General features: G+C 40.8%; 1 protein-coding gene across 4 annotated transcripts in view; it reads left to right on the top strand.

Annotated features, from left to right (window-relative positions):
- Positions 1–5,900: 5,900 nt before the first annotated feature.
- Positions 5,901–24,849, top strand: part of LOC124412150 — a 69,672-nt gene continuing 50,723 nt past the window's right edge. For 2 of the 4 annotated variants that reach the window (XM_046891806.1, XM_046891804.1), the window contains exon 1: positions 5,901–6,611. The gene's annotated coding sequence lies outside the window, so the exon portion shown is untranslated. Of the gene's footprint in view, positions 6,612–20,061; positions 20,073–24,849 lie in introns of those variants that run through there. The other 2 variants (XM_046891807.1, XM_046891805.1) reach the window with 2 other exon arrangements.

Raw genomic sequence — 24,849 nt, 5'->3', positions numbered from 1 at the left:
CTACCTTGTGTAAGGGGATATTTTATTGCTGCTAAAGAGACTTTTTAGGAAAATCGTAACGGGTTTTCAAGCCGAGCCTACAGCAGCAGTGGCAGCAACAGCACTCCTCGTCTCGCTTTTGTTCAGCTTTTCATTCCCTCATAACCCTTTCGGAAGTTGAGGATCTTTCCCCGCGGTAACCCTTCCACTCGTTCCCTGCGTGCCCTCCACTTTCCCACATTCTACTTTCGCCCGATTTTTTCCGTGTGTAAGTGCCTCGATTAGAATTCAAACAACGACGAAAGAAAGAAGAATGGAAGGAGAAAAGTGGGGTTAAATACTTGACGAAAAAACGTTGATTTCTTTGCCCGGAAACCGATTGCTGTACCAAATGTTCCTTCTCTTTTAAATTTTTCCATTTATTAAACGTTTTCACGAGACTTTGTGAAAACTACAAGACTACAACAACATTGCGCGAAGATTCATTATCTCGCATTTATTTTTAACAAAAATTTCACACGTGCATGTGATTTTTCATCCGTGGCATTCGACTGGCGATTAGAAGTAAAAAATGATAAAACTAAAGTAGAACCAACATTCTGTGAAAAGTAGGGGAAAACCGTCTCGGTTCCCGCGGCATAGCGGTACCAAAATATTCCAACAACGGCTTGAGACAACCCTTTCAAAAAATGAAGAAGCCCTTCTCGCCACCAAACGGGGCGCGCTCATGGTGTCAGCCAGATATTCGAGTAGCTCTGCAGCGAGTAGAGGATGATGCTCGCATATGGAAAGAAGAGAAGAACGAGAAGGATGAGGATGAGGAGGAGAGGAGAGGAGGAGGAGGAGGAGGAAGAATCTTTGGTGGGTTGCGAGAGATATATGAATTGGAGTACCGCGGCACGTGAAAGGGTGCACACGAATACCGAAAAAAGACAAGACCGGCAACCTAACCCCCCTCCTCCCCCTCCCCATAACTTGGCTATTATTGCATTACGCCGCAGATTTTTTTTTTTATTCGCTATTAAAATTCACTCATTGTGTACCGGATTTCGATTCGCGTAAGCGTGTGTGTGAAAAAACAAATTCGCAATTTTACTCCGTAGATATGCGATGTGTATTAGATGTAATATATATGTACAGGTATAACGCATCGTGTGTACAGCTTACTTTTGAATCTAGAACAGCACGGTACGCAGTCGTAGTGCCGAAGTTTGAAAGGATATAATTAAGCCACATGATAAATTTCACCGGGCTTTTCAACAATCATTGTTCAACGGTACACGTATGGCTGTGTAGTATGCATTAAGGTACGCGCACGTGGACGAATGTAAGGCGCGGCTTGGAGATGAAAGGTTTTTTGATTTTCGAACGAATTCTATTTCAACGCGCGTAGTGCGATACGATATGGGTTTCACAGGTCTCGGCGCATCGCGATTTGCCCCAGGGGTATATATGCATAACTATTTTGTATCACGATGTAGTTTTGTTATTAAAATATAACTACGTACTTATCACGGCTGACGATCAATTTTATTACGACTAGAAAGTCTGTTTTTCTCTCTCTCTCTCACCCTATTTCGTTGAATGGTAATACTTTTACATGTATATCATCGTTTTGCGAGTCTTGTTTAATCGCGAAAAACCATGAAAGATTAGAATATTCGTAATTATGAAAATATTAGGAGGATCAAAAATTTTTAGTCTAATCGAGGCAATTGTTATAAGCCGGGATGTCTTAGTATTATATATTTGATGTTTCTTCCTCCTTTCGTAAAGCGTTGACGGGTATTTACATCTGTGTTTATTTACGGTAAGAATGGTAGGTACGTTTTACGCGATGCTTTCTTAGACTGTGGGATCGTTTATAACGCGTAAGGCGAAGGAGCAGCAGCAGCATCAGCAGCTTAGCAGCCGGCAGTGGGCAGCAGCCTCGGGATAATACGTGGATGGATGCCTACAATATGCAACTGCGGTTTGAGGGGGGTAATTGTAACAACAATCGCTTCCCTATGCAGATCAAGAAAATACTCGACTATTCTTTACCGCGTAATTCTAGCACTTGAGCTTCGCCATTTAGTATCGCCTCGGTACCTACATGCGCGCATTTCACCGTAAGATAAGCCCAAGTCTTCACATTTTACGGTTATGAACGATGAATTTTTTACCTACTGCAGACGCGGTTCAACTCACGGTTTAAATTTTCTATTGCCGCAAATTCACGCAAATAGAATTTTACTCTTATGACCCGTTTACTTCAGGTTTTTACTTCCCTCTCTAAGAGGAGGTACGTTCTTGCTACATAAATATATATATATATATATATATATACGAGCGTCTAGTTTCCACTGGCAAAATCTTTAAATCCGTGTTCTTTAACGTGTACAATTATTAGGATTATGCACTTTTTATACGATCAAGACATTCAAGTTTCTGGTAGATCATATATTACAGTAATCAAATTATCGTTTGTACCAGATTGAACGGACGAACTACTTTTATTAACAAGTAGAAATGGGAAAATGGTATGAAAAATACATGTTTTTAATTAATATGTGCATGCAGTAGTTTTACGCGGTTCAAACGCAGTTTGAGATTTTAAATATTTACGAGTAAAATTTCTTCGGGTTATTTGAAGGGAGAGTGCATAATACCTTCTCGTAAAGCCTGCAGTTGAAAGAACTGTACTTCCCCGAGGTATTTGAACCTCATTACCTGCAGGTTAGCGTTTAAAATTTGCGTACGGTGTGGGATTTTTTTTTTTTGTTTTTTTCTTAAACTGCTGAGTCGAGAGTAATTCATGTAAGTTATAATCATGAAAACGTCCAGGGAAATTCATTTCGAAGAAGATTGATTGGCCAAAAATCGATACCTTCGTTAATTCTATCAGGAGATGATCGCAGATTGGGTATTCATCAAACTAATTTATTCGTAAGCCATGCAAAGATATCTAAAATAAAAAACAGTTGAATTGTGAACAAAAGCTTGATTTATATCGATGATTCATTTCAAACCGTTACAAGTTGGTTAAAGATCTATAGTTGAAAAATTGTTCGATTTGCATCTACGATAACTCGTTTTATTCAGAAGATTATTTTTTTCAAAGTCGGAAAGAGAATTTCCTTTTTTATTAGCAGTCGATTCGAAGTTACGATCTGTTGATCATAATCAATATCCGTGTAATGTTGTGAAATTGATTATTTAACGGCTATAAAATATTTCATTTGTTATAGTCACTTGAAAGTTATAAGTAATAAAATAGTTGTCATTAAAATAACTGTTTATATATGTATTATTAACCCCTGAGAGGTACGCGTGATTTTTACTACGCTTGACTGACGCGAAAGGCGACGGCGACCTTTAACTAAGAATTATGACGCTTGTAATGATCGTAGAGTTTTTTTTTTGTTATTAAATAAAGTGCTTGGTTGGTATTTTGCGAAATGGAACTTGTTTTTTAAATCATCTTATTGTTTATTGGCAATAGAAAAGCCTTGAATCAACAAAAGTTGATATTTTTTTGTTTTTTTTTTTGCTTAGTTTTATATTATTGATGCTATTGAAGGTCTTGAGTTGAAAACTTGAGGCTTTATAGTAAAAAATGTGCTCTTTCACGTGGCATCGTTGGTTCTTAATTATTTAAAAATCTTCGATTATTCCACGTCGGATGAATTTGGATCACAGGACTTTCCTCAGGATCGGTGAAATATGAATGCTTAGGTTGTTTTAAATATGGTAAACAAAAAAATGCAGGTCAAAAAATACTTTTTATTCGAAAACTGCTGTACATTGTTTTTTGCTATTTGGTGGTCTTACATATGGTACAAAAATGGATAACGTATAAGAGGGAATCATATTATGTCACTTTCGTCTCGCTTATCAGGTAAAAAAAAAGTGAACATTTCGGTCGATTCCGGGATAAAATAAATTTTGTATAATCTTACGCCTTGTGTAATTTTTACACGAAGAATTTTGGATGACCCGTTTTGGGTCAGTGTAGGTACTTCTTACAGCTGTAAGACATCATTTTATTTTGTATACTTCAGAATATAATCTTCGATGATGGTCAAGGGTAGAAACAGTCGAAAGACCGTGCAGTAAGCACAACTGGAAATTTCCTTCGGTGTGAATTTGTAGAAAAAAAGTCTTCTGAACCAAATCAGCCATTGCTGTAGAATAAAATCAAAAAACACTGCTGTTGTTGAATAATTGTATTTACAATCTGGAAGGAAGCATCGATATCCACGGTTTCGATAACAATTTCATTGATTTCACTGATGAACGTGGCTTTCACTTATTAAATTATACATTTTTTGTGTCTCACATACACGAGTATCGACAAAAAAATGTAAAAAATATTTCACTACATCGAAATAAATGAATATACAACATTGTTATTGACGGTTTCTGTCCTGTTTACATTTACAGTCAGAAATTTCGCACGTAAATTGGGCCGGATTTTGAAAAGTGGGCGGTGAGTAAAGCAAGCTAAATATAACCGATGCATCGATTAAACGAGTCGAAAAAACTAATCGATTACGACACGATTAAATCGGTAAAAATTAATCGATCAATCAATTCTTTCGTATTCTTTTGAAACGGTGCATTTGAAACCAAAATTTCATAAATTTCAGCACCTATTCGTAATGGTGGAAAAGTTTTCTGATAATTTGCAGTTCGATTAAAAATAATTTACAATTTCAGGTAAAAACATTCATTTATCTCTCACTAATTACATTAAGTAGGTTTACTTTGCAAGTAAGAGAATGATAATAATAATAATTGATACTCTAATCACATATGTAAATTGATACCGTATCGCGTCGTTTATGGGAGTAAAATCGAAAGATCGATTGTGGGTTAAAAAAATAATAGAGTGTAAAAAGTAATCGTTCATTCTCGATTAATGTTGAAAAAACATTTCCATTTCACCACACCTGCACGTAAAGTAAAACTTTCGGCCTCTCGTATAAACGGGAAGTTGTAAAAAGGTTATCCTAAACTGCGTTCTTGCCACCCTCACCTTCGTCTCGGGTGTGAATCTTGGACGCAGTGTGAAATAGCCTACTTTCCCTCCATGTATGCGTAATACACTATTTAATCAAAAATCGATTATATTCCTCCATTCTTAGACACCCGGCAAGAAGCATATCTACGCACGTGGGTATCGCTCCTCGTCTGGCGCGCACGGTGTCAGCCTTTCGCGGAGGGTCGTCACGGCGTCGTCGTCGTCGTCGTCGTCGTTGTCGTTGTCGTTGTCGTTGTCGTCGTCGACGAATCTCGAAGAGGGGCGCAGGCGGTGCCGCAAAAGTGCGACGGAGAGCGTCGCGGAGTCTCGCGGTAGGCGGGAAGGCGGGAAGGCGGGAAGGCGGGAAGGCGTGAGGCGGGGAGGCGGGAAGGGAGAGGAACCGTCGCGCCGCTCGCTCCGCGCCACCCTTTCGTCCAAGTTCGCTTCGACGGTGGTGGGGTTCAGTCATCTCGCGCCAGCCGAACCACGCGCACTCGAATCCCACCTTTGAGCGGCGAGAATTGGATCCTGCGAGGAGAGCGAGCCTTGCGGGTTGTCGAGAGCGAGACTTTTCCTCAACCTGCCGGACGCCACGGCACGCCGCATCGCATCGCGAGGAAAAATTATCACCGAGTTTTTCCCTCCATCCATTTTACCCGGCTTCGGTTTTTCCCCAAAAAAAAAAAAAAAGTAATTTTTTTTTTCTGCTTTCCATTTTCTATTCTCGCTTCTCCCTGTCCTCCCCCCCCCCTACCCTCTCTCTCATTCGGTCGTTTGTTCTTATACCTACTTTATTACGTTCGTTCGATCGACAGTCGCGTTACGGTTACCTGTAAGGTGTACGACGATTGGAACACCTTGGCTATCCTGGCTTCCGGAGGAGGAGGAGGAGGAGGCGCCCCTGAGAAGATATCGCAGCGAAATATTAACTTTTGGAGTGACGGACACTGCACGTTGAGGTGCGGAGGGTGGTTTTAAAGAAAAAAACAAAAAGAAGAGAGAGAGAAAAATAGAGAGAACCATGGAACGTACAACCATGTCGATGCGAATGAAGATTAGCGAGCCGATAAAATGGAACGGGGAGTAAGAAGGGAGCTTCTCCTCCACCCCGCAACCTACCCCCCTCCCCCCTTGCTTTCCCACCCGCCGCAAAAAAAAAACCTTTAGCCATTGTTGCGTTGTTTATGGTGTACATGCAGTGTGTGTGTGCGTGAATTTGATCCAACAGTGTCCGTAATCGTAATCGTAATCCTAATCGGTGATGCGACGCTGCGCGTGTTATTGACAGTTTACCGATCAGTGAGGGGTGTTGGAAAGAACAGAAGGAAAGAAGAGAGACGAAGAAGAGAAAAGAGATTGACGAAGAAATGGTGCGAAATCGGTCGAACGATCGCCACTGACAATATAATAACATAGTAGCGTGGAATCGTGTGTTAACGAATATTCGTCAATCAAAGAGTGTGGAAAGCAGCTGGAAGAAGAGATAATATAAATAGTTTAATTTATACCCAAAGTTGATTGATTGTCGCTGAATTAATATTTATATTGTTGTTGTTTAATGGTGACGATGATAATTAACGTGTGGACCTGCCGACGGAGGAACGAGAGATTTTAATCTTTTATCAAGGTAAAGAAAGAATCGGTATACATAACGATGATATTATCTGATCCTCCTCACCCCCCCCCCCCGCCCCGCCCGCGTTTCTCTCTTCGTTTTTCCAGTTCACCAAATTCTTACGCGATGACGTTTTACGTTATACGTAGTACCTGTAAAAAGAGCTGCGACGGATCTTTCAGTCGTAATAAAAGGCAATCGACCCTTCGCCGTATGTACTTTAACTAAGAACGGGGAATTCGTGAAGGAGATCGAGGGCATCATCTCGAAATTAATCGTCGTGAACCTCCTCGTAGTTTCGATCCGTCCTCGCCGCGTCAGGCAACAGACGTATAATATTATTTGAGACATCTTGAAATCCGAATCTTTATTGCCCGGCCGACTAGGCTCGTCCTTTATCTCGTCGCCGGTTGTTGTTTTTCTCATCCTCTTCGTCCTCCCTCCACGTCTATTCCTTAGGGAAGTAAGGCGAGGACCTCCCCCCCGTTTGGCCGTTAAAAATCTTTAATGTCTAAATTTTAACTTTTAATTGTTTCCGTCTCACACCGAGGCGCCGTCCGAGAAATTCCGGAATGACCAATAAAGTGGTAAAAAGAATAATGAAAAATGTCGAATAGTTGTTTCCCGAGGCTTTAAGTTCGGGATACCCTCCATCCCCGGCAGCGCGACGCCTGAAAAACCAACAATCTGATAAATCGTTATGGGTCCTTCGGGATACGGACCGACTATTCGATCCTTCCAAGCTTTCTTCGGCTCTTACCTCCGTAACCGGATGATGACGAGTCGTTCTAAATCACCGAGTTGCTTTTTCGCTCTTTCGACCATTCTCCCTTTTTCTCTCTCTCTCTCTCTCAATCTCTTTCTCTTATACAAACATACATACATGGCGAGGATTTTTTTGATTTTTTTTGCCAAGGAAAGTAGGAAAATTGCGATACCTACAGCGAAAAGGACACCCTTCCTACACATTTCGATCGCACCTACCTCGCTTCTTTTCTGCTTCCATTTACTCGCGTGTAGGTAAATAAATACTCTCGCGGCACACGCACGTGGTTCTCTCGCGATTACGTCATCGTTCGTCCTAAGGCGCGTTAAAGAGCCGGGCTCTCTGCTCCTTTGATGCGGATGGGAATAAAGGATGAGAAAACAACGAGCTAGCAATCGGACACACTTTCGTACGATCTAACCAAGGAAGTAGAAGAAGAAGAGAGATTACAATTCGAATATTATTTAGCGAAAATTGCAGTAATCGATTTGATTTGGATACTTTTGCTTGAACCAAGTTGGATAGTTTTGCTTCGGTCGACGAGTCGAGTAACGAACGAGGCTGAAGTGTCAGTAACGTGTTAGCACGATGAAATATCTGAGAAAAATCATTATTGCGCAATTTTCGAGGAGTCTACTTTGCAAAATATGATGAGTATATTTTCATTATCACGATATGCTAAAGTTGCGAAGCAACGATTTTCCCTCAACTCGAGAATCGCGGCAGAGTAACTTGCAACCAACTTCGGCGCGTGCCTCGAGTTTTCGTTCTTTTTCTCTTCGGCGAACGTCGATCGGCTTTCCTTAAAGAGTTTTTGTCCTGTTTACCTCCTTTTTTTCTTCCGCCTCTCTTTTCTTATCGTCGTAAATTATAGTAACGCGAGTGGTGGTTGTGTGTATCCTACGCACCGCCATCCACGCGGCACCGGGTCGCAAAGTGTTACTACACACGTGTAGTTATAACCCAGTAACTAGTGCGGGTTTGTCGAGATTAAAATTCTCCTCGATTTACAAGACAGGTAGCAACAGGGTCTAGTTGTTCAACCTCTGCAAGCACGGCACTCCTTGATCTCGCTTGCAAACGTGATATTTCTAACAATATTTGATTTCACAAATCCCACCTTATTGTACCTACCAGGCCCGATCCACCTACGTGGCTTCCTTTTACGAACGCAAATTTAACAGTCTTTTATCTCCGTTGTTATCATCGTCGTTTGCTTGCTCATCTCCGAAGTTGTGCAGGCACCCGACGTCTTTTACCCCCCGTTTATTATTCTTCATACGCTTATTTATTAGGTTATACCTACAATAATTATTCGCCGTTTGAATTCTATTTTCTTTAACTCTTATCCGCGTACAAAAAATTCCACCCTACGATCCTCTCAATTGCTGCAAATTGCACGTTTTTTTTGTTTTTTTTTTTCATTCTTTCATTCACGAATGGCTGGTCGGTCTTGATTCTTCATCTTTGTCTTCTCGTTGATACGTCTCTACATAATAAAATACATAAGCGCGAGTGACTCTACCTCCTAGGAGGCAGCGAAAGGAGTATAGTAGTAATAAAAGGTTTAAAAGTTTTTAATACTTTCAGTTGTTGTTTTTATGGCGACTGGCATTTGTCCGCAGTCCGTGTGCCCGTGTGTTTACGTTTTATTATTTTTTATTTTCACTGTTTTATCCTTCCTTTTCTTTTCTTTTTTTTTTTTCTAAATTTTATTTTCTTTTTATATTTTCTTACCTTCTTTCTTTATATCCTTTATTTTATTTTCATTACTTTCTTCTCTCCTTATTCCCCTATCGTCGAGACTTGTGAGCTACCATTGCTCCTCGTTCACGGAGGCCTAAGAAGGAAAGAGAGAGAGAGAGAGAGAGAGAGATAGATAGAAGACGGCAAGCAGCAGCAGCCCTCTTCTCCTGATGTACGACTTGGCTTACAGCGTGAAAAAAATCCCATAAACCAGTAAAAAAAGCATCAGGATATAATATCGCCAAAGGAATTCTTCTCCTTCTTCTTCTTCTTTTTCTTCTTATATATCCCTCCCCCTCTCCCCAGCAGACACAAACACCCAGAGCGACACACACGAGAGCTCAATAGGCGCCCGCTTACCTGTCCACGAATTTATATACGCGTGTATGTGCGTATATATTATATATATATATATATTATATATTATATTATATGGGTATATATACCTGCTGCGCACTTCACCGTAACACAAACGCGGATTTATAACGTGGCATGATCGTGACGAACCCTTAAGGGACGAAGCGTGCGCTTTCGAACGGGATAGAAAATTTGAATGCGCATGACGCATCCGTGCCCGCGTGTTAATGCGTACATATGTATGCACATACGTGCGTAATGTGTACCGTGGCGGACACCCACACGCGGATATAACATCCGAAGTGACGGAGAGCGGAGGAGAGGAGAGGAGAGGAGTAGACTGAACCCGTGAATTAAAAAGCGAAGACACGAGAATGTCAAATGACAAATGACGAACACATGTGCGTGCCTCGTCTATTCTTTACGCCTTTGGGGATCCCTGTAGCGTATTATATGCGTATGAATATCTGTATATCTATGTATATCTATGCATTGTACATCAGGACCTATGACATGGGCAATATGCCGCGCAAAGAGTTGGCAGGAAACTTTGTCTCTCATCTTTTTCCAATTTTCATCTTTCTTTTTCAACCTTTTTGTGCGGAAATTGAACTAACGATTTATTATCAATCGCGTACCTACGATAATTTGTTGTAGAGGATTTTTTTACACATATTTATTTATATCGAACAGAGGAGAGATACGTGAGAGAGCTTTTTCTTTCACATGTTGTTTTTTGGTTGTTTTTTACTAGCTCGGTTTGCTTAAAAAAATTAATTTTATAATCAATATGAAAAATTACACGTGACATCGACTTCTAGTTGCAAGTACTTGAAAAATGCAATTCCAACTCTGTCAGGCCAAGCAATCGTGTAAAGAACTTGTCAACTTGTGGATTTTTACAAATACTTTTCAAAGAGATGGAAGAAAAATTGTGACAAATGTAGAAAAGTATACACAGATCTAGTCCATCCATCGATGAAGTATCGAGAAACGATATTGTTCCACATACGTTATTAAAAACCACCCCGCAGAGACGAGGATCTCGTGATATGTACAAACAGAGTGCCTGTGCATATGCCGATGTATATACGGTTTATTTTTTATCCATAATATTATTTTTTCCCTTTCCCCCTGCCCGCAGGATTCTCCTTCAATTTAAAGGAGTGACTTTGCTCTTCTCTTGCATATATACGCAAGAATATCTCCTCTACCCCCGGGTTCCCAGGGTTAGAGAGAGACGGAAGGAGAGAAAGAGAGAGAAGAATCATCTTCTTGATTCTTCCACACCGACTCTGGATCGAGCGGGTCAGTACCGACATCCAGACGCGAGTAAGCCCTTCTCGTAGTGGAGGAGGGGGAGGAGGAGGAGGAGGCAAAAGCCCTTTCCTTGACATAGGGAAGAAGTAGAGGGGAAGGAGAAGGAGAAGGAAAAGGAGATGGAGAAACAAAATAAGATCGTTCGAAATGCCCCGACTACTATTCGTTAGGCTTAACGACAACGACCGGTTATTAAGCCTCGATAATTATCGATTTTAATTATCAACGTGAATTGCTATAAACTACTGCTCCCCGCGTTCAGAGCCGAGTTATAGGCACTCGTCTCTAAATCGTCGTTGGTCGTTCTCCTCGTACAAAACGTTGTTATACCCACCTCGGCTGCTCCTATTATTTGACCCCCTCCCTCCCCCGCCACTACCTCTTCTTCTTCTTCTTCTTCTTCGCCATACGATACGCGTTCCGAATCGATTAAAACAAAGAGGAAGAGAGAGAGAGAGAGAGGAAAAAAGACAATGGAAATAGTCGAGATAAATGAGTGATAAAAAAAATCATCGCGGAAAGAACAATTAAACTACCGCCACTGCAAACTCGCCGGTAGTTCTCATCACGCGCAGCGGTATCGCCCACCAGAGCATACATATACGTATACCGTGTATATGTAAAATAGACAATGTATGTTTTATTTAACACTTTGCTTCCTTGTCCGCAGTTATCTATTCTGTGTTTTTTATTTTTGGAATTTATTTTGTTTGTTTTAGTTTTCTTTTACTTTTACCACTTTTCACACATCGACGCGGGTCCTTTTATTTTAGATCACGGTTTTAAAAAATTTATCCGCCGATCATGCGTATTTCAAGCCATACTTAACACCTCAGTAATTCATCATCGTACCGCCCGGTATATATACGACAAATATAATTTATATGCTGGAACTAAACAACTGTATCACTTTGAACCTCAAAAGATGTATACGCCGACGCCGACAACGACTCGTTGGTCGTCACGCCAGCATCCCCCATTTCCTGCTGCAGGACCCTTCTTTTCGTGTTGACCGACGAAATTGTGTGAATACCGTGCACCCGCGCGTTTCCCTCCCTTCCTCCTGCCCCCATATTCTTTAGTTTTTCTTTTTTTCTCTTCACTTTTATCATCCGGTATTCTGTTCTACTCGCGCAATTTTTCTTACTTTCGTCTTCGAAATCGGACTCGTTCATTTCGAGATTTTTTTTCAATGATTCAAAAGCTTGGAATTTTAAATGAAGTTGGGGGAGGGAGGAAAAGAAAATTGAAGATCGGTTTCCTAGATTTAAATTTTATTTAATATTACGCACATGATTTCAGACTCTTGCTTTCCGGTGTCGATTAAAAATAAAACTTTCATCGACATTCGTCGCGTTGTACTTTATATATATAATATATGTTGGACTAATAAACTGTACATACCTACGTATTATTTGCAAATTTGATCACATTCCATTAATTTATACACTTACATGCGGTTATATATGTGTATATATACATATATGCGATTCAATATCGGTGCGTGCCCATACATATATCATTATAATGTCCGTCAAGCAAAGAGGAGGAAGGAGTTCAGCGACCCCGGGGTGTAACTGATTGTTTTTTTTTTTTTTTTTTTTTTTTTCTTTTTTCATTTCGTTAATTAATAATTATTTTGTTTCCATTCGCTTCGATTCTCGTCATTTTCGCTGCATTATTTTCTTCCGTTTGTCGCCCGCCCGCGACTTTTTTTTTCCCTTCCCTAACAAGTAGCGTATATTTGTAATTTGATTATTTGACAAAAGTTATGTACATACGTATCACGTGGATGTGTATACATATATACAGACACACGTACGGTGTCGCGGGTACATTGAAATCGGGATCAGGGTCGAGCAGAACTGCGCGTGTGAGGTTGGCAGCCTGTGACACAAGCCTCCGGACACATTTGTACACGTTGGCGAAAAGCGTCCGTGTGTTTTATATATCATATCCACCGGACGACGACCCGCGGATACTCGATGTCAGCAGTTTAGCATTTTTGCATTTTGATTAATTAACCGGCACGCGGATATACGCAAACGATTCTCCGATTCCCTCAATTGACGCGTCGCGAAATCCGTAATTTGCGAAATTCACTTCTCCAGTCTAACGAATCGAATCATATTGTAATTCGGTTCCGTCAATATATATATACATACATATATGTGACTGATACATCGAAACGCAGGCCAGCTGACGTCTTGCTTATTTGAACCTGCTGCGGACGGAAAGTGGCTATGTACATTATAAAGTAGTGTTATATACACGAATTGTATAGGCGTATATGTATATACAATAATGTATATATATATGTATGTATGTATATTAGAGGGATTAGGGAAGTTTCCTTTATCCGCGGGTTATCAGCGGCTGCTTGTCCGTCGTCGTCGTCGTCGCCGAGGTGAGATGCCATGGTATGGAGGCGGGTCCGTTCTAATTATGAATTAATTCCGGAATAACGGTCTCTACTTTTACATATATAATATGTACATATAGGTATGTATAAAGCGGTCGAACGAGCGACATTCAAATTTCAGTGTATTGCATATTAAAAGTGGAGCGGGTTCAGCCGGCAGTGTGTATATATATATATATATATACGTATATATGTATAAAAAATAGTACTGGCCATGTGACTAACTAGCCAGGCCGTGTATCGAGAAATTGGAATTGGATCGTTGTGTCAATTTTGTAATACGCAGACGTGATACGCGATTTAGTCAGATATACGAGTATTGCATGTAATCGAAGACGAATGTTACGCGAAATATCTACTCGGAACTGTTTGCGAGAAGGAACGTAATAAATGACGCCGCGCGCCGGCTGGTTTTGCAGTGTCGATCGTAAAATTTTTGATGAATATTTATAGGAAAATAAATGTTTCACGCTTCTTTTATAATTCTGCGGGGAATCTGTGAAAATAACATTTCTATTTATTTCGATGAATGAGCAGAAATTCTCTCACCTATAATAACTGCAGCGTATAATTCATACACATATAATTTTACCACGTGTATAAACAAATTCTTCGATAGTTCACATACATAAATACATATATATATAATATACACAGACATACTCACGTCAAATTTTCTTCGAAGGCTCGTGTAATTTACGTGATTCTATGCTAAACGTCAGGGGTTTACACAAAGTATTAGGAGTGGCAGTGGTCATATACTACACACATGTCGTGTGTGTCATGTCAGCTCTTTAATACTCCATTGTTTAGCACACCACGGCTGAGGATGAGCTGACTCGATTTATTCAGGAATTCGTGAACGAACCCTTTGCCCTTTCCCCTTTCCCCTCCCCCTCCCATTCTTTTTTCACGCACGTCGGTTTTCTTCAGTTTTTCTCAATTTCCCTCGCAAGTTACTATTATTATATATATATACATATATATACAGCCGTACCATTGTGTAATATTACGTGTGCCAGTGCGATGACTCGGTTTATAATGTCCGAAATATCGCGCCATATGTTGATTTCCTCTTTTCGGCTCCGATCCGGGATCGCCACTGCTCTAGGTATATCATTATGTACCGCACGACGGCTGTATTTTATTATCTATCTACATATACATATTCATATTCATATTCATACTTTAGAGTACGAGATAGGTAGGTAGGTAGGTAGGTAGGTAGGTAGGTACCTACGTGTTGATACATGCCGCGTATGATCCCCTCTGTCCTAGGAGAGAAGGAAAGGGAATTTTTTTCAGAATAGTGGATGAAGAGAAAGAGAGGTGGGAAAAGAGATGAATGGACAGATAGAGGAAGGGAAAGAGAGAGAGAGAGAGAGACGAGCGAGTGTTTAGAACTCTAGTGCAGTAGAGCAGTAGCGGCATTAATTTATTCATCACAGAAGCGGTGATGGTGACGAGTGAAGCTTGTTAACCGTTTTATAAGAGGATAATTATTTTCTCATTGTTTTTCGAGGAGAAGGTGAAGGTTTCGGCCCTTCTGGGACCGACCGACTGCGTCATATTCAAGGGATTGTTTTATAATACCTACACTACGGAACTGTCGCAGGTATAACGTATACATTTATAATATATATACACACACACATACACACGCATGCATGAATACATGCGTACACGCATTCGAGTTGTTGGGATAAATTCGTTCACTCGGAAATGAAATGAAGACGGTTGACTCGGGAGACAAGCTGCCCGGGCGAATCGTAAATTTAAATTTAGATCGCCCAGGTTTTTCGTATAGAAAAAAGGAAAGAAAAAAAAAAAAAAAAAAAAAAAAAAAAAAAAAAAAATGTGCGCTCGCGAAGAGAGCGACAGAGAGAAAGAAAGTCTGCGCGTGTGTGCGCGTGTGTGAGAGGGAGAGAGAGGAAGACAGACCATTTGAATTTCAAAATATAACCGCAAAGATTGGCCGGAGGTTTTGTCGTAAATTGCAGTCTCTCTCTCTCTCTCTCTATATATATATATATATCTCTCTTTGCTGCCCCATGGGGGCATCGCATCGTCTTCCGAAAAAGTAGTCGATGCATCGATTTTTCAACACGATCGTCCTTTGCCTACTGCAGTAGGCATGCACATGCATACCTAAATCCTTGCACACACGCCGGTTGAAACACAGCGGCGATATAAAGGAAAAAGAGAGAGACAGAGAGAGGGAGAAATAATACGCCGTCTATACTCTCTTCTCAATAAGGAATGGATCGGGCCGAAACTCAGCTTTCAAAGTAACTCTTCACTCTTCTTCACTCTTCTTCACTCTCCGCTCTGTCGGAATACATGCCTACTTCCGTTCCACCACTACTTACAGTGCACACGCTGCATGTGTGTACGAGCAAAACTATTTATCTGAATCTGACTTCCTTGCTCTCGGGTTTTTCCGTTAGTAAAGATAGGGGAGCGATAAGTTGAAAAAGCGAGAGACAACGTGGAAAAATGTAAAATGAAAGAAAATTAAAAAATAGAATTGAAAACGAAAAAAAAATTAGAAAACAGACGTTTGGTCAAACCTACACCGTGTTAGGTGTCCGGATATTTCGATACTTCACCATACGAACACGCCTACGCGTCTAGGCGTCTAGGTGTCTAGGCGTCTAGGCGTCTATGAGCTTGGCATCGTTGGATGTACCATCGCGTTTATAGAGATTATACGTATATGTAATCGGCACTTTGTCTACTGAAATTGCTTTGCGAAACGATTGTTATACGATTGAAATTTCCGAAAACAATGTGTTCGTATAATTGTTGTACGATTTAAGATATGCCGTATACTTTCTTATCTCTGTAAAGCTTCTGGTGTTAATTGTTCGATATAATAACTCCCACGCCAGGAAGTTCACTTCCTATTCTCTGTAATCTCTTTCGGGAATTTTTTTTTATGAAATATCGTTTAACCAAGTAAACAAGACTTTGTCACTGCTGTCTTCTTTACTTTGATTTCATTTCACCCCTTTTTTCTTTGAAACAATCAACTTCTTTCTTATTCATAACGCGTTTAAAACATCTCTAGCGAAATCTCACGATATTTGCTTATTCTTGGCGCACCATTGTCGTAAAATCGACGCGAACACGCTTCGTGGACGGATGTAATATATGATAAAAACCCTGAATGGTAAAGAGAATATTTTTATTAAATCAATCATATTTTGAAAATAAATATACGTCTCTAATAGTTGACATCTGGTATTTAATTATAAAACGATATACGGAGTTAAAATCGTTTCAAGAAATTTCTGTTCATTTGAAATATGTTATATATAATATAATTTATAATAAATAGTCATAAATACATATCTAACAATTAATAGTTTCTGATTATTTTACACATATACATACACTTGATTTTCCATTGAACTGAGAAAAACAGGTTCATCGATTTATTTATTGATTTTCTCTCGATCGTACCGAATTGAAATAAATTATTTCCCACTCATATAACAAAGCCATTTATCATAACAGAAGGATGAAAGTCGACTGCGAAAGATTTTTTCAACGCGGAATAAACCTCCTAGCGATTGTCCGATCAACTGGGCTAACTAACAACCGGTTAAAAACACTTTCCACTCGCTAGAAACACTAACATTTTCCAGCGTTATTACAATCCACTGCGTTTTCTATTAATTTATACTTAACCTGCGGAGGTATAGAAGCTTTAATCATATTAGTCCGGTTGAAATGATACGCGATAAACGCGAGCCCGTGTGCTAATATGTATCTAGGGCTCTGGGTGTGGCCGCGCATGATGCATTGTTTTTTAATATTTGTTTCCTTTGTCTGTTTCTTTTTCACTTTTTTCTTTTTATATTTCTTTCTTTTACTTTCCCGTGGTTTTGCTCTTTCAATTACAATATTGTCATTATTAATATATTATACATTTATACATTCAAGACTCTGACTTTCTAAAAGCTCTATAGGTATCGGTAAACGTTATGCATGTATGTACATACGTATATAGGTATATCCATACAAGTGTCTGTGTATATTCACACAGTCGACAATGGAGCAACTGTTCGTATCAATCGGCTACAATTATGTCGCGTCACACGGTTCCGCTGTAGATACATACCTGCATCCTTGCTGTATGTACCATATATTGTATATATTTATGTACAATGCATACATGTGTGTGTGCGCATTGATATAGTGCGTATTTAGGGATGAGGGAAGGATTTTTCTCCCTAATCGCACGATAGGCGAAGTATATCTAGTGATTTTTATTCGCATCGTGCAGAGAATGTATTACAACATAGGTGTATAATAATATCCTTGTACAATGTACATACGAAGGTTATTCGCTTCTTAATTAAATCACGTTTCCAATATTCTATACCTACGTATAATACAACTGAAAATCCAATTGTACAACTTACGGGTGAAAAAAGTTGTCGTATTAACTTAAATTTATATATATATTTATACTAGAGCGATTGGTATCGCCAAACGCAACTCGATTGTCATTGGAGAATTTTTTAATTTATAGTTTTACGACTTCGAGTAACGGTAGGTATTCATTCACTGACAAGTATCATTTGCCCGTGATAACGTCGCCTCTACCATGCGTTGGCATTATTCTTCCTTACGGCAAGAGGGATTGTAAGCAGATTGAGACTAGAGTTGCGAATCTGCATCGGACGATATAATACCACTAGACTAGCCTAGACTCAGTAAAATAGTTGGCCATTTCGAGCATAGGCATCGGCATAGGCAGTAGAATGGCGTTTGAACAGTTGAGTGACGTTTCGGGGGCGAACCGCTCGTTTGTCACAGGAACGCCGGACTTCATTTGTTTCCCCCCCTCGCCCCAGCGCCCCGACGCCACCGTCGTCGGGTCTCATTTGTTTCTCTTTCTTTTTTCTTTATCTTTTTCGTTTTTGTTTTTGTCACACATCTCTCTCTCTCTCTTTCCCCTTCTCCCTCGATCTCTCTCTCTCTCTTTTTTTCTCTTTCTTCTCCTTCTCATTTCCGTACTCTTTTCTCTAATTTGAAATGAAATGAATAGAATAAAAAAGAAAGAAACTAACATAAAACGAACGGACAAACGAAACGAATCATTTCACCGTTTCATGTTGGTATAAGATGGATAGATGGAATGGATATGTATGTACGTACATATTCACACAGCACGTTTCAAGATTACTCGAGATGATATTGCTGGATCCGTCTACCCCTTGCTATGCTATTCCTCAAACTCAGATTACAAATAGCTGTCTCTTTTATTCGGTTGTTATAATTTTCCGATGCATTAGAATACACTTCAGCATTTGCATTTGCATGTTGAGTGCGGAGAACAATTCTCATGTATATGTATATACATACACATACACACATCTTATTACAGTCATATATTTTTTCGACGAGTCTGAAGTCAGTAACGTTAATGTATCGAAACATTGAAACAATAATTACTATTTTTCACTTTTGAAATACCTGAAAACGTTGAATTTACAAATGAATTTAACAGTGTTTGTTATATTTCAAGTAATCCTAAAGCTGCAAAATAACGACTTTTTTCAAAGATGAATCATTGATTCATGAATTGACGTAACAAACTTCAGCCTGACTTCTCTATCTTTCCCCACGTTCAAAACAATATATGTATACGTTGATAGAATATGACGAGGTCCGCGAAAATTGGCAAAGTTGTGTAATTTGTAACCAAGTCCGTGGTGCAGAGGTCGTGGCTTTCAAAGTGCGTGCAAGAACCTTAAGGGTCTGAAGAACACTTGTCAACGGCGCTTCTTTCTCTCTCTCTCTCTCTCTCTCTCTCTCTCTCTCTCCATCTCCATCTCGATTATCATCGCCGGTCGGAAATTGATTTCGTTCGGCACACCGGGTATGTGTAATAAAAGTACCTCCGCATTATGCCTCGTGTTTTGGTAATTCATATCGTACGCGTAGGCGTTCGCGCGTACACAATTGAAATGCGGACGATAATTGATGGCCGTCTCGCGTATATCGACACAATACTTCCAATACCATATGCGAATATGGAACGCCCAGATTTCCTTGGCTATAAAAATGTCAGCCAATCGCCACGTACCCGCGAGCTACATGAGGCTAAATCGCATTAATGAAATAGTAACGCGGTATTGTGTACCTTGGTAGAGTATATGAGCGATATGTTGTCGGCTAGTTAGTTTGTTAGTTGGTTATTATAGTTGATCAGGTTCCTGTTATATCTAAGTTGGCTTGTCGGTGTCGTTATATATGCAGGTGAACGCGTATTCGAGAAATGAAAGACCGCGCTGAAGGGGCTTCGAGAGCCAAAAAAGGACGGGTATAGAAAACAATGGAATAACAAAAAAGGCGCGAAATCCAGAATATGGCCGCGGATTATGGCCGTTGTACGTTCCGAACGTTCTTGATTTGAACGTGGAACACGTTCGCCGAACGCTTTTCAAATAAATTAAACCTCCGCATTCTGGTATGGAATCGCATAATAAATATACATATATATCTATATGTACGTAGAAAACTCGGTTCTCTTCGATTTACTCGCACCTCTCGATTATACCTACCTCGCGCGCAGTTCACAAAGATGGCGCTGATTTGCAATGTCAACATGATTTATGTCATTATACGCAAATCAATTATCGTCATAATTCTTTAATGTTCATCTCCGTAGTCGCTGAAATACAATTTATAATTTAAGTGAACGCTTATCGTAGGAACACTCGATTTTATACCGATCGGCTGGAACTAAAAATCCGCTAACATAAGCACTCGTCAGTGACTATCGATATCATTGCTGACATTTTTTTTTATTTTCTACTTGTTGCAGCTTCCAGCACCTTTTATCACGGTAACAAATCTAACAATCATTTGTTCTCGTATTATCGGATAGTCACTTGCATTCTCTCTGTCGTTTTTCGCGAAGGCAAAGATTTCTAACATATTTCAACCGGTGATAATCCGTATTAACCTCGCCTATCGTCGTGTTGAAATATGCATGTATTTCTGTACAAATCATCTTTCAATATATTTATACGTATATAGGTATGTAACACGTTTCGAGGAATTACCACAAACGCTAAATGTTCAAATGTACATAAAAATTCTGTACGTACGTGGTAATTTTTGTTAAACGATTGAACATTCGCACACATATTATTTGAATTAGTTTACACGTGCATGCCTGTTTATGATCGTTTTCACATGGCTCAGCCATACGCGCTTCCCTGTACAACATACTTCTACAATGTGTGTAATGTACGACAGGCGTCGAAGATAGAAGTCGAAGCAGAAGCTCGGCGATCGAGTAACTCGATAATTGGTCGATTTCGCGCAACGGGACAAGAATTCAATTTGTCGTCGAGTTGTGCAAGAGGTGATGTGGTGTCCGCATCCACCATCTTGTATTTAACTGACCCGTCAGTTGGCCTAGAATCTCAATTTCCGTTTCTCCCTCCATCCGATTACAAATGCGTGTGCGACGAGCCCCTCCATCGCGGTCTACATTGAACCAATATATCTATCTTCTCCGACCCATGAAGTAGAAATCGACTAGGAAAAATCTGTTAGAAATTTACCACGATTAATATATACATATGCATCTAAGGAAAAGCGAAGAAAACGAAAAATCCTTGCGCGCACGCCTTCCGGCAATGCCACGTATAATCTAGCGTTGCCGCCTCGTCTTTCGACTTCCGATTTGAATATATCTTGCCTCCAGGGACCGCTGGCTACACCTATTGCTCACTACATAACATACCTTGCGACGAACGTGCGTGGGTATATAATGCAGTCAAGTTTTGAAAACATTCATCGGGCGAAGAGCACCGCCGCCGCCGCCGCCGCCGTCTCAGCAGCAGTGTGCAATCGGTAGTTGATTAACGTCGCTGTTACCTGACCGTTCGATTATAACGCACCTATGTCATTAGAATACCATACGTGTGTATCTACATATCGTGTTTCACGGGATATGGATGAATTTTTTATTTTACGAAAGGCGTCAAGTCATCTAACAAGAATTTTTGGCTATAGGTAGATTCGAGGTGCAGCGACTGATCGAAAAACTGTAATCAAACTCTGCTCGAGATTTACAGAGGATGAGGAAGTAGAATGGTATCTAGTTCGATTTATCGATATTGAATAGTCGGTAGAGAGGTTATGAGGAGTTTTGTCGATTATCCGGACTTCTTTGAGACGGATTCTGTCGTGAAAAAATTTCTGTCTCGTCATACCTGTACGTGACCATCTTGCGAAGAGGCATGTTTGGTCTTTACTTGTAATATCTCTGTTCCGCGTTCGCTCTTCCTCTGCTCGACTTCCAACCTTCCGATTTACCTTCATCTTATTTTCTCCTTTTTCCCGGGTCGCAATAATAGGAAACAAACCCAAGAAGAAGTGGAAGTGGAAGAAGAATAAGAATAAGAATAAGAATAAGAATAAGAAGAAGAAGAAGAAGGGTGCCGGGTGATTAATGAGTCGCAGGTCGCTATACGGCTGCAGCCAGCGCCAGCCTAGTCCTGTCCCGCAGGATAAGATCTCGAATGGAATTCTTCTCTCTCCCTCTCGCTTTTACATTCGATTTTTTTAAATTCGTTACTTTATCTAGCCTTATGTTAATAGCTCCCGATATGAGAAAGAGCTCACCGGTTAAGAGGAGTTCATTTGTCATATGTTTCTGGCAACGCGTGAAGTCGAACGGAGGCTGAGCAGCACTCTCCTCTCCTCTCCTCTCCTCTCCTCTCGTTTCCTCTCCCCTCGCCTTCATCGCACGCTGCTGTCCATAGAGGCCGGCAATAATCACCGCCACATGCCCCCGCGTCGCGGCTAATATATAGATGGATAATCGTCCTAACCAGCGGCAGCGGGCTTAATAATTTCGTATTTCCTATTAGAGTCGCTGGGCGCGTTGTGTTCTCCGGGTTTCTTTAATTGGAGCGCATTAATATCACCATCATAACCCGCCGCTTGTACACAGCGACACCCACCAGTTTTGGTGGCTGTGCGTTGGGATGGGAGGACGGGCTTCGAGAGTTCCGATGTGTATCCGATGATGGCGTTCGTTCATGCTTTATGGTGTATTTGGTCGAAGATTCGAGCCGGAATCCTGGCGAGGTGAGCTGGGCGGCTTTGCTGTTCGAGATCCTCCTGCATGCCCGGATCGCTATGGTTGGATGCAGGAGAGAAGAGAAGAAGAGTGCAGTCTGGTATACCTCTTAATCCAGATTGAAAATATGTAAATAAATCCACTCGCCCGGTGCAGAGAAGAAGAAGAAGAAGAAGAAGAAGAAGAAGAAGAAGAACAGCAGCAGCAGTAGTAGTAGTAGAAGGGAAAAGAAGAGTAGAGAAGAGAAGAGAAGAAGAGAGGAGAAGGAAGGCAGGCAAGCCAGGGCAAGGCCCATTCTGTATTCTACGTCGAAAAAGTATTTTAATAGAAGCGATCCATCATTCCCTCGCTGCCTATAGTAGTATACTTTTTCTTGCCGTTCTCTCTCTTCCTCTCTCTCTTTCTCTCTTTTTCGTCCCTCTCTTTCCTCCTCGCGATACGTGAATGTCCGCGCTTGTGTCTGTTTCTCTCAGAGTGTACGTACGTCTCACTATTACGTCCAGATTGTCGATTGGCAGGTGTGCGTTCGACTTATACTTGGCGTTTACGAAGGTGGTGGATAATACTTGTAATGTCTCACACCGTGCATGAGGTGGCTCCTCAACCTCAACTTCACGCACACACCCACGAACCACACACGGATGAGCCCGTTTTTACTCAAAATTTATACATTCCAAATTCCGTTATAGTCTCCGCGATAGCTCCGTCGCTGCTGGCCTAGGCCTAGACACAACGTGTAGCCACGTAACTCTGTTCCAATTTCAAGCGAACCTATCGTGAACTCAAACTTCTTGGCTAGTCAGTTATTTGCACGCCAATTGTGAAATTAATGTACCTTCTCACCAGCCGGTCGGAGTACTTTCTTTTTTCGAAACTTTAGGACTGTCTGATATTCAGTAAACTCTAATGTAACATTATAGAAATTGGTATTTTTTAAATTCGTTACTTTTGAAGTTGCTACATTGCAGTGAGTTTTCGTTCAACATGTCTTCAAGTTATGGTTACCCAGGTAACTCAAATATTGTATCCTTCATTTTCCAAAAATATAAATTGATGGCACAAATTGTGAGATTCTCGATACTATAAAGTCAACTGCTAGAAAGTTAGACACTACAAATTTGTTCTTTAGTAATTTTACAACTAATCGTAAGGATCAAACAGATAGAACCAGAAAAGGTTAATGATTGGGACAGGATCAATAACTGGTACACTTACTTCAACTTCAAAATCGTAATTATGCGTGTAGGTTCCAGAAAGCTTGCCCATTCTCAAGACCCTTGATAGTTTCAGGGTATATACTGGAGTTTGACGAATAACTTATTTTTTAGACAGTTGGTACTGAATGGAAGTGTGCAGTTTATAATTCGTAGATGAATCGGTTGACCCGTTGCACTGTATCATAATAACTGACCCCTAAATACTGTACAGTGATTTTGAATGGTGGAGTAAAAAACTTATTGAGCAAAAATAAAGCTCGGAAAGTTTTGGCGAAAGTTAGCTTCATTGCGTTTCGCTTTTTCTGTAGTTCATAATCCGCGTAAAGCGCAGGCCGAAACACACGCACACATATGCTGTGCAAACACACGCAACGTTTAATCCAGTTCACCGATGACGTCATCGCGGGTACGGGACTTGAATTTAGGCAAGGCGAGGACGGCGATTGCAGGGGGAGAGGCTAATGAAAAAAAATTGACCCGCCAATGGTGGGGGACGCATATATTTTTCAGCATTGCGAGGAGGGGGCTGGGGGGCTTCGAACCCCAACGCGAAGAGAGAGAGAGAGAGAGAGAGAGTCGGCTACGTACTATAAATCTCGAAAGTTTTTAATGCTTTGCATCAAGCTGCTGCTGTTGCTGCTGCTGCTGCTGCTGCTGCAGGCTACGCTTTTCCTCATCTTCCTCTCCTTCTCTCTCCCTCGTATACACGGATCCGCCACCGTATGCCTCTCCTCTCCCTCATCCACGCCCAATGCCACGGTTTACTTCCCCTCACAAAAAACCCCTTGCAGGAAGGACATATTTGCATACGCGCATAATGGGTCCGGGAGCCCGAGCCGCCTCACTGCCGTAGTAGCCTACCTACCCCCTTTACTATTAATTTTATAAAATTATTCAGCCCATTCGAAACTGCGCAGTAGCAGCAGCGGCAGCAGCACCACCACCTTTTACCTACCTTACTTATTTAAATAACGGATTTTCGAAATCTCGTTTTATGGGATGCTCATACCGGGGTTCGTTCCCTTTTTTTTGCCTGTGTGTGTGTGTGTCTGTGTACGATTACACATCCTCGTTTCCTGTGCTTCTCACCTTTCCGAGAGACAGGGAAGGCGACACGGAGCCACCTATAATAATGTGCAGCTTCTATAATGCATATTCGTTAGATTTGGTATTCGTCTCGACTGCGAATGCAATGTACGTGTGTGTGTGTGTCAGTGTGGGGAGGAAAAAATTGGTGTATGAAAGAGGATGAACAAAAAAAGACAAAACGACTCGAGTGACGAATGCTGAAACTCAAATCCTGTTCG

The sequence above is a fragment of the Diprion similis genome, chromosome 11 (assembly GCF_021155765.1).
Source record: "Diprion similis isolate iyDipSimi1 chromosome 11, iyDipSimi1.1, whole genome shotgun sequence".
Lineage (NCBI taxonomy): Eukaryota > Metazoa > Arthropoda > Insecta > Hymenoptera > Diprionidae > Diprion > Diprion similis.
Note: the sequence above shows the minus strand (reverse complement) of the source record. Positions and strands in the feature narration are given on the sequence as shown.